General features: G+C 31.6%; 1 protein-coding gene across 5 annotated transcripts in view; it reads right to left on the bottom strand.

The window, feature by feature from the left end:
* Nucleotides 1-12,500, bottom strand: part of LOC137647698 (facilitated trehalose transporter Tret1-like) — a 97,189-nt gene that overhangs the window by 72,052 nt on the left and 12,637 nt on the right. For 2 of the 5 annotated variants that reach the window (XM_068380779.1, XM_068380777.1), the window contains exon 2: nt 1,058-1,094. The exons of the other annotated variants lie outside the window; for them this stretch is intronic. The gene's annotated coding sequence lies outside the window, so the exon portion shown is untranslated. The remainder of the gene's footprint in view (nt 1-1,057; nt 1,095-12,500) is intronic. 5 annotated transcript variants of the gene reach the window in all.

Raw genomic sequence — 12,500 nt, 5'->3', positions numbered from 1 at the left:
GCTTCACCTTCTACTTTGCCTTTGCTCCAAATCCCCTCTAACTCAGTCTTCACAGTTTTACTTCAGCTCTTACATGCTTCCCCAAATGTTATCAATCAAATAGTATCAATCTAAAACCCCTTATAAATAGAAGACTCTTCAGAGCTTCCTTGTAGAATATTCAGATGACATTAAAGATGCACTTTTTTACATACGAAATGATGAGCTTATACCAGTATCAAGGCTACATAGCCCCGTTCAGGTGGTGAATCCATATGTGAGGATCCGTTCATTGGAAATGTGAAACTACGCTTGACGACGAAGATTATTTATTCCTTTATATCTTCTTTAATATAATCAGCCATCTGCCTATTTTTGAAGAACTGTGATTCTATATTGATAATGTGATTTTATATCATTTTTATGTCTTCAATTTTCGAAATTGACATCCAACAGCTATTTCCACAATAGATTCTATGAAATACGTTTTGGTGCAAATTACTGTTTATATAGTTTCCAGTTATGTTATAAAAATATGCAAATAATCATACATCTATATAATTTATATATGTATATATATATATATATATATATATATATATACATACATATATATATATATATATATATATATCTATAAATATATATAAATATACAGTATATACATATATATATATATATATATATATATATATATATATATGTATATATATATATATATATATATATATATCTATCTATATAGATATATATATATATATATATATATATATATATATATATATCATCAGCTATAACTAGTCCATGGTAGTTCAAAGTCCTCAGATATGTCCTTCCACTCCCTTCTGTTTTTGGTCTTTCACTGACTGTCTGTACCCAAAAAATTTCTTAGTCCGTCTAAGTATCATCTTCTCTTCTTTCCCCAGCTTCTTTTGCAATAACTAGGGACCCATTCTGTTGTTCTTAATGTCTATCTAGCTATCTAGCTATATGTGTGTATGCGTGTACTTGTGTGTGTGTACACATGCTTAGACAATCACAGAAATCCAACATTACATGCAACCGTTCTAAGACTTACCGTTATGTGTAAACGATGCTCAGAATGCCAACGTAACCTAATCGAGAGAAATATATTTTTAAGATAAAGATGTATCAGGTTATTCATTGAGTATGAAAGAGTATAGAAATTTTAATTATGAATATGAATAAACAATACATAGATATATACTCTTAAAGGGACATGATGATTTCAAGTGCATAATTAAATGATGCATGCATGGAAATATACATATACACACACACACACACACATATATATATATATATATATATATATATATATATATATATATATATTACATATATGTATATATATATATGTACAGTATATACTGTATATATACATATATATACATATATATATATATATACATATATATATATACATATATATATATCTATATATACATATATATATACATTTATATATATAAACATATATTTATATATATATAAGTATATATTTACACACATATTTATATATATATAATATATATATACATATATATACATATATCTATATATATAAGAATATATTTACACATATTTTTATATATATATATATATATATATATATATATATATATATATATATATATCATCGTCATCACCTCCTCCTACGCCTTTTGCGGCAAAGGGCCTCAGAGGATCCATCGGCTGGATATATATATATATATATATATATATATATATATATATATATATATATATATATATATATATACTGTGTTTATATATACATATATATATATGTATATATATATATATATATATATATATATATATATATATATATATATATATATATATATATATATATATATATACAGTATATATGTATATATATATATATATATATATATATATATATATATGTATATATATATACTGTATATATATGTATATATATATACTGTATATATAAATATGTATATATATATACTGTCTATATATATATATATATATATATATATATATATATATATATATATATATACAGTGACCATACGTTACATGACATGACAAGTCAAGTCAAGAATAAAGTCATGATAAAAACAAAGCAATGCATTATTTTCAAATTATTGTTTCAATGAAGCAACTGGTTTTGCTCTATTAAAGCACTCTTCAAGGCCCTCAAAAGGATATAGAGCATATATTGAATATGCAATAAATATAAGGCTTTAAATACGGGCAAATAAAGCAGTGAAATTTATCTATTTTTTTCTATATTTTTTCAGGTTTTATAGGTTTTACTCTTTTTCACCTCTTTTAATAATAATAATAATAATAATAATAATAATGATAATAATAATAATGATAATAATAATAATAATAATAATAATAATAATAATAATAGATAAATAAAAGTGAAATACATAAAAATATGAAGAACCAGGGGAATTTTCAGTTACTTAAGAAATTGCATATATCTGAAATTTATCCTATATCCCCTATATAATAAAGAGGAAGACCATGGCTTTATACATATGTATATATATATATATATATATATATATATATATATATATATATATATATATATATATATATGTGTGTGTATATATATATATTTATATATATACATATATATATATATATATATATATATATATATATATATATATATATATATATATATATATAGTTCCGTGAACGTCCAGTGGTATTGCCAGACATATAACTATCCAGTCATTACCCGTCCCTCGGGTAGGGAGAGAGGGAGTAGTCATAACCTGGTGAAACGGTTTGTACTTATTAAAGTGGGAGGTGGTGGTAAGGGTTGAATCTGTGAATGTGTAAGAATGTGTTTGTGCGCATATCTATCAAAATATTTAGCCATCAATTTTGACGGGTCGCGTAAACTAGTTATCAAAATATCAAATATGAATCAAATATCTATCCGTCATTGTTGACTGGTCGCGTACACTAAGTATTGAAGCATCAAATGGAAATCTAACTCTTCAGCGTCAAAACAATGTAAACTAGATCTTGCGCAGAAAATGAGAAGATTCTCTTCCAACCCGCATCCCGATGGCGTGTTGGAGGATTGAATGACATCCAAACCCAAGAAGCAAAACTGACCTTTTCTAATCACGTGCTGACGATAAGACAGTTGTGGAAGGCTTGGTGGAAGGTTGGATTACCCAAGACGAAAGCACCAAGAAATATCTGAGATATCTTTTTTTTTTTGGGGGGGGGTTAAAAACGAGTTACTTTATGAAATTCGTGGAATGGTGATTTATCTTTTACTCTTGAAATCCTTTAGCAAACTATGTTGCAAGGGAGGAAAGCTATCTGTTACTCATGAAATCTCTTAATAAACTATGTTGCAAGGGATGAAAATTATATTTTACTTTTGAAATTTCTTCATAAACTATGTTGCAAGGGATGAAAACTATTTTTCATCCCTGACATACCTTAGCAAACTGCTGTTGCAAGGGATGAAAACTATATTTTACGCTTAAAATTTCTTAATAAACTTTGTTGCACAGGATGAAAACGATCGTTTAACCTTAAAATCTCTTAGCAAACTATGTTGCAAGGATTGAAAATAATCTTGTACTCTTGAAATCTCTCAATAAACTATGTTGCAAGGGATGAAAACTATATTTTACTCAAGAAATCTCTCAATAAACTATGAAGCAAGTTATGAAAAGCATCTTTTATCTTTGAAATTCCTTAGTAAACTATGTTGCAGGGGACGAAACCTATCTTTTACTCTTGAAATTTAAAAACTATGTTACAATGGATGAAAATTATCTTTTACTCTTGAAATCTTTCATTAAACTATGTTGCAAGGGAAGAAGACTATCGTTTACCCTTCAAATCCCCTAGCAAACTATGTTGTAATGTGTGAAAACTACCTTTTACTTTAGAAACCTCTTAAATAGACTATGTTGCAGGGGATGAAAACTATCTTTTATTCTTAAAATACCTTAGTAAACTATGTTGCAAGGGATTAAAATTATATTTTACTCCTGATATCTCTTAATAAACTATGTTCCCAGGGATGAAAACTATTTTTTACTTTTGAAATCCCTTAGTAAACCATATAGAAAAGTCAATATAGAGATAAAGAAAAGAATGTAAAATGGTAAGTAAACAAAAGAAAGAACAGAAGTAGTTCCAAAAATAATAACTTTATTGAGCTTGAATGTGCTTTTACAAATAAAAACAATAAATAATTCAAATCCAAAGTACACTACTAATTCTTAGACAGACTTCTTAGGTACAGGTAAGTGGGCCGGGGGAGGGGGGCTGGTATAAAGCAGAGTTTACACGGTCAAACGGTTCGTCGAACCCGGCTGTTGAACCGGCTTCTCAAACGGTTCGAAGAGATGGAGTCAGCCACAAATGCATAATATTTGTGGAAAATGTAGACCCGCACACAAAAGTCAGGTGAGAACAGGGTTTCTTCGAGCCGTTTGATGAACGTGTTCGAAACCAAAATACCCCGTTTACACCTTCGAACATTACTTCAAACACTTAGTCTGTTGAACTGCATTCTACGAACCGTTCGACCGTGTAAACAGGCCTTGAGGCTTACATATCAAAGATCGTAACCACTGCGCTTAACCTCGCATTTCTCTCGAACTACAAGATGGAAATCCCAAGAGAATTCAGGCGGTGTGTTTGAACGACATCAACACTTCTCGTGCGCGCCTTCAGTATAATTACCAAAATTATCCAATAGCCAAAGGGTATTTGCCAGTCAGTCATCCTGTTAGCGGACTGCATGCGTTACCAGTACCTGTTCATATCAGTCATCCAACCGATTTGATTGGTGAGACCATTGAAGTCTGTTCAGAGGTAAAGTGATAGGCCAGACCGCCTGACTGCCTGATTATGATCATCGGGATTAAGCTTTGCAATTACTCGATTAGGTTTGGTATGCTACGATGGCATTAATGGGTCTCTGTGTCTTCACCTCTTTTCATCTTATACATATATCTTGATTTATTAGTATCATATTTGCAATCGAATTTGTAAACACTCCGTTGCTCATTACAAGAGAATCACGAAACCAGTATTCCATATAGTCAATGTTGTATTAATGGAAAGCTTTTTGCTACATCATTCTCTAAATGACCTTTTACAATGCAGAAACAATCATAGTTTTTAGATCGATCAACTATAATTTTGTGGTCACTTTTCCGTTGACAATAGATACTGTGATCGGTGATAACCGAGAGGTAAAGTGAATGCAAGTAAACTTTATTAAACAATCATCGAGTTTTTACACAACGCCCTGAGAGCAAGAACGTCACAGAAAATGAAACATGAAAAAGGTTGTGCTGGCATGAAAAGACAGGGTGGTCTATTAACAGTGCAGGGAAGAGCGAGTGATAAGATAAAAAATCAAAACCGTTACAGTGTACGAGCGTGTATGAAACAAGTGCGGTACAGTATCATGTACCTAAGACGTACCATAACGTCATATATTACTCTTTACATAAGATTCCTCATGTATCGTATTGCACGTGCGAACTTCCTGAACTCCTCTGTGCCCTCTTCTGCCAGGCTTTGGAACTCTCTCTCTCTCTCTCTCTCTCTCTCTCTCTCTCTCTCTCTCTCTCTCTGGTTACATATTATCAAAATCATATAATCTTACATTTGTTTCAGGGGCGGGTTTAATTCTTCCCTCAAGGGTAGAACATATGATATTTCCATTCCCTATCTTTTAAATAGCTTCTTTGATCATGGGATAGTGCCAGCAGTGTACCACAAGCAATGCCCTGTAGGTATTGCTAAATGCTTTTTATCAGAGTCTATCCGACTATTTTCTGCACCCACCTTGTTAGCTTTCCACTTTAGCTCCGTCCGCGCTACCTTCCTTGCAACGTGTTTTAACTTTTACTATACAATGCACCCCGCCAATGAATTGGATCCCCTGCCCCAGTACCAAGCCGTATGCTTGAAATATAAGAGTTGCATATACCATAAGATGATACAGACATGATCATACGGAAACTGGTAAAATGGAATAAGAATGTGAATTGTATCAACAATATATATTCATCATTGAATTTATCCTTGACAGTTCATTGCCTATCTTCTCTATTCGAGTCACGTACTTTATAGGGAAGATTACTCATAGTCTTAGTACATATAAGTATTTGCACAATTTGAATTATCACGATTATGAAAGATTTATGGCATATTTTGTTTTCGTTATAATAATAATAATAATAATAATAATAATAATAATAATAATAATAATAATAATTTAAAAGCTCAAGATAGGGACGACTGGAGAAATCTAACTGAGCCCTTTGCGTCAATGGGCGTAATAGATGAATAATAATAATAATAATAATAATAATAATAATAATAATAATAATAATAATAATAATAAAAAGAAGAAGAAGAAGAAGAAGAAGAAGAAGAAGAAGAAGAAGAAGAAGAAGAAGAAGAAGAAGAAAACAACCTCAAACCCCCAAGAACACATGTTATGATTCATTAGGAGCTTTACGTCAAGAGGCAAAACCTCCAGTTATAATTTCATCTTCAAAATAGCATAATGTCTGGAGTAATGTCTATTCTTAACCTGAAAGAATACGTTTGGTTCTCATAAATAACTGTTCTGGTTAATACAAATATGCATCCATGTGGTTTAGAGTCAGTGGATGAGGTATATGCACTCTTGGTTTTTACTATTATCACTATTATCACCACTACAAGTATCATAACAATCATTGTTATTATCTTCAGTATTATTCGACTAATATGAATGATTTTCTATTTTTTAAAAATGCAAGTAATAGAGTCTAATTTAAAATTACGATTTTCCTTCATGTTAAACACCCAAATAATTATTCCTATCGTTTGTGGATGTGTAATAATCACAACAATAGCTCCAAAGATATAAGGGTTTTTTTATTTAAAGAAATTAAAACCATAAAGAATGTATATTTTTGAAGATATGCGAGCAATATATCTAAGTATGTAACAAAAGAATTTCTAAACTATATATCTTTATTTATATTTATGATCTTAATATATAATTTTTTTGTAAAATACTGTATAAGTTCCAAGCTATATTTTCTTTAATAGAGTAATTACGCAAATAATGTAAATTAATTAAACGTACTGGCATTTTCATGATAAAAGATAAAAAAAAAAAAAGATTAATCCATGAGGAATATAAAAAAATATATATTAGGAATAAATTGTTGAACGAAGAGCATCATAAATTGGCCTTTATGTTGATTTTGATTTATGTTGTTTGCAAAATAGTGTTTAAGGTCATAACCACATTTTTTTCTATTAGACTAATTAAGCAAATAATGTAACTTAATTAGATATGATAGCATTTTTGTAATAGAAGATAAGAAAATATTTAATCCCTGAGGAGTATCGAAAAAAAATATTAAGAGAAAACTGTTGAACGAAAAGCATCATAAATTGGCATTTATGTTTACTTTGATTTATATTTTTTTGTAAAATACTGTATAAGCTCAAAACCATATTTTTCTTTAATAGCCTAATTAAGCAAATAATATAACTAAATAAAATATAATATCATTTTTATAATAAAAGATAAGAAAATATTTAATCCCAGAGGAATATCGAAAAAAAAATATTAGGAGAAAATTGTTGAACGAAAAGCATGATTGGCATATTTGTTTATTTTGATTTATATATATATATTTTTTTTTTTTGTAAAATACTGTATGAGTTCATAACCATATTCTTAATAGACTAATTAATTAACGGGATTTTTATAATAAACGATAAGAAAATAATCCATGAGGGATGTCGAAGGAAAAAAAATATTACGAGAACTTTCCTTATTTGGATTTATATTTTTTTCTAAAATGCTATATAAGTTCATAATTATATTTTTTTTATTTCTTTAATGGAGTAATTACGGAAATAATGGGCATTTGTATAATAAAAGATAAGAAAAATTCAAATCCGTAAGGAATATCGAAAAAGAAAAATATTAGGAGAACTTTTGTTATTTTGATTTATATATTTTTCTTTTTAAAATGCTGTATCAATTCATAACTATATTTTTTATTTCTTTTATAGATTGATTACGCAAATAATGTGAATTAATCTTATATAATGGGATTTTTATAATAAAACATAAAATCCTAGAAGAATAAAAAAAAAAAAAAAAATATTAGGAGAAAATTGTTGAACGAAGAGCATCATAAATTGGCCAGCCATCCACTCTTCCCGTCTCGTCTGCTTCATTATTACAGTCATCCTCTGAGCAAAGGTCCGACCAGTTTATGCATAACGTTATTCATCGACAGAATATCGAATTTATCTGATAAGTAAAGGTTCGCCGAAGGGTCAAGATGAAACACTAAATCGTGGTTGTGTGAAGAATGTTAGTCTCCTTTCTCTTCCTTAGAGAGAGAGAGAGAGAGAGAGAGAGAGAGAGAGAGAGAATATGTTGCACATCTATCAAACCTAAGACACAGTATATGGTTTGTTTGAAATTCATGTTAAGGGTAATTATTCTGCTCCCATTGAATTAATCTCTCTCTCTCTCTCTCTCTCTCTCTCTCTCTCTCTCTCTGGGCGGGAGGCGTTACCTTTGACCAGGCAAAAATTACTATAGGGTAAAAGCTCACCTTTTTTTTTCTCTCTCTCTCTCTCTCTCTCTCTCTCTCTCTCTCTCTCTCTCTTTTGAGGAAAGAATTGAGCTTTTGGCTCAAATCAAAAGAACCTACATTGTTCTCTATCGCAAAGCCTGGCGAAAATATGAAGACTTTACCTATATATTATATATTCGGTCACTCGTCATATACTATGATTCTAAATCTCTATAGAAAGTGGTATGACAGACATTTGGACTTTGAGGTCAAAGCTATTATAAGATGTACAGTATATCATTATATAACAATCGAAAACCAGAGAACATCTACGAGGTAATCTAGCCAAACCGCTGCAAAATTAATTAGCAAATCCTCTCTCTCTCTCTCTCTCTCTCCTCTCTCTCTCTCTCTCTCTCTCTCTTATTAATTTGTTATTCTAATATATTTTGTAACCTCTATCTAAGCCGGTAACATGACCGCCACTAATCACACCAACATCCATTAGCTTTCTATATAAATTTGCATAACTTCTGCTCCTTCGCATTTCTTAACGCGGTCATTTCCCTCCGTTCTTTGGCGAATCCGATTTTCGCATAACTTGCGGCAGGGCTCCAGAAGTCTTTGTTGTGTATTCTGTTGTCTTCTAATAAATGCCTACTGTTGGGTCTTTTTTCCCCGCTTCATCTACAGACTAACGAGACTTCTCAAAATCTCCATTCGCCAACTTTGCCTCCTTTTTCATCCCAGCCATCTTTTTTGAAAGGAAACTTTTGGCTAATGCTCAAAAGTTTTCTTACTTTCTCTACATTTATCATTTCTGACGTGTATCCGCGCCAAACGACGTGACTTTCGCAAGAAAAAGGGAGGGACGAAAAGAATAGAAAAAGTTTATTAGAATCTCAAAGGAACTTAAAGACGTAAACTTGTCTGCCTTATCCCTCCGGTGTCACCGGTATACACGTTCATCGTTTCGTAACCACTTCATGAGAACATTGTAGCTCGTATGTCCGTCGTAGAATGACGTCTTGGTTACTAAGCCTGATAATCTAAAGCGGTTATCCGTACTGCGCGTGCGTGGTGAATTACTTCACATCTTTTTTATATATCTTTAATCAGGTATTTAGAAATCGTTTCTAAGACAGGTATCACTCTGTTGAGGATGGATGGTGGGGAGGGAGTGAGGAGGGCTTGGGAGAAACCTGTTTTGGGGGGATATTGCGAGGAAGGCAGAGAATTAGATGACGAGATAAGGTGAAGGATAATTTTGGATTGAAAAGGTTTCGTGGAAGAGGACGCTTTTGATAGAAGGCATTGGATACGGCACATCAGGCAACCGATCCCTTAATGTAAGGATAACGGTCGGAAAGAAGATACAATGAGAAACAAGACTATTGTCCCATTAACAGTTACAAAGTCAAAGCAGACGTGTCAAATTTGTTAATACTCCGGCGATTTAATCTCTTGTAATTTCCGAGAGGTGTTCAACGAACTACTGAAGAGTGATGGATTATGAAAAGAGAAATATATGATCAAACTACCTCAAAAAGATTGAAGGAGAAATCTACTTGGAAAGATCTTCAAAAATAGGAAGCCACGATGAGATGGTATGGACCTGTATTAAGGAAGGTTGGTGGAGAGGGATTTAGAAGGGGTAGGGAGGAGCCTGTTAACGAGAGAAGATCGAGAGGGAGGCAAAAAACTATATGACCCGACGAGATTAAGGGGGATATGAAGTGAAGAGGTTTGGCGGAGGAGGATGCCTTTGATAGATGGTATTGGAGAGGGCACATACGGCAACCGTCCCCTTATTGTAAGGATAACGGTAGGAAAGAAGATGTTGCCTTCCACAGATTCTTGATACTTGATTTCTGTTTTTGAGAGGCATTAACGTACCATAATGAAGGTACCTAAGTCGGAGTTTCTGCACGGTACGTAACGTCCTATGGGTCCGTTCGTGTCAATTCAACTTTCTCTTATATGGTTTAGTGTTTTCTATTTCAACTCCCGGGAGAGTCTGAGTAATTATCCAATACTTGTGGCTTAAAGGATAACGAGAGAGAGAGAGAGAGAGAGAGAGAGAGAGAGACTTAAATATAGCTTCATCAATGACAAGAGGTTCGGTTCTTGGCACTGTTTGTTCAATAGAAAATTGAAAAACAGAGAAATCTTTGCAGGAACGAAAATCTTATCTTTTAGTCAGCTTTGTCCCTAACGTTAAGGCCCTATAAAACGCAAACAAAGCCATTTATTATTGTATTATGCTGTATTTGAATACGAATCATATAAGAAAATGTTTCTGAACCCTTTGATCTTATTTAGCACTGATGTATATTAACATTATGATGAATCTTTAGTTTAAAGGTTTAAAGTTCGCTCATGAGTGGCAGAAGCAAGGGACAGTGACAATGCCCTAGCAGAACAATAACCTACAGACTGACTACATATACAAATAATCAGCGCCCAAGACCCTCTCCATCCAGGCTATGACCATGGAGGGTCAGGCATTGGCTTTAACAATTTGTAAAGAAAAAAAAACCGTCGGATGAAACCGTCTGACAACTCTTAAGGGAGACCTCAAGGCTACCCAAAACACCCTATCCGTAACCTGCAAAGATAGTGAGGTTGCAGACAGTAAAGAAACTATCGAGCTTGAGTGGAACTCGAACCTTAAAGCCCATCTTTTGTTGATAGCTGTTTGCGCACTGCCCCCAGCATTTGAGTATAATTTTCGATATTATTATTATTACTATTAGTAGTAGTAGTAGTAGTAGTAGTAGCAGTAGTAGCAGTAGTAGTAGTAAAAGGCTTCTAGTGATAAGAAACATTTCAGAACTTCTCAGAACAGAATGCCCTGACTAGGAAATTTGAATTAGACTCTTACTTTTATAGGTTAATGAATATTGAGACTTTTCTGCCTTATGCCACATAAATTAAAAACAATCAAACTGACGAGAGATTTCAATTTGCCAATTTTTCATAAATATCATACATGGTCAACCTGGAAGCAGAGAACTAGATGGCGACATCAGATGAAGGCTGGTATGGAAAGAAGAGGTTTGGTGGAGGAGGCTACCTTTAACAGATGGCATTTGAGAGGACGCATCCAGCAACCGATCCCTTAATGTAAGGATAACGTTGGGAAATAAGAACCTTGTATAGCAGACTCAAATAAACTAATAGGCTTGTTTAAAAAAACTTCTCTGATAGAATCTAATAATATAACAGGTTCCTGACACTTAATATCTAACTGTCCCTGAAGTTTGGCAGGTAATATATCAGAATTATGGTTATGTAATAGTTCATTTTGAGTAGATTTTTAACAAACCCTTCAGATATAGTTATGACAGTCCGAACGGTTGTTTTAGAATAGTAATAGAAGATATGACGAATAAATCAAATGATTTATTCCCGTATATTAGAGCTTATTGCTTTCATTTTTTTTTTAGAAATACATACCAAATTCATAAGCCTTCACAGAACTCGTTCATTCCTTCCATATTAAGCTTAATGGTTGAAAATATTTATATTATACAATACAAGATTATTACCAAAGATAAAACCTTCTTATTTATTCTTAATAATAAATGCAATGGTTTCAATGTTATATGGATTTAGATTTTTACTGAAACATATGCATACATTTATTATGAATACACACACAGACGTGCACACACACACACACACACACACACACACACACATATATATATATATATATATACATATATATATACAATATATATATATATATATATATATATATATACAATATATATATATATATATATATATTGTATATATATACATATACATATATATATGCATATATATATATATATGTATATATATACATATATTTGTATATATACATATATATATATATATATATATATATATATATATATATAT

This window comes from Palaemon carinicauda, chromosome 1 (genome assembly GCF_036898095.1).
Source record: "Palaemon carinicauda isolate YSFRI2023 chromosome 1, ASM3689809v2, whole genome shotgun sequence".
NCBI classification, from domain to species: domain Eukaryota; kingdom Metazoa; phylum Arthropoda; class Malacostraca; order Decapoda; family Palaemonidae; genus Palaemon; species Palaemon carinicauda.
The sequence above is the reverse complement of the archived record's forward strand: the minus strand, read 5'-3'. Positions and strand labels throughout refer to the sequence as shown.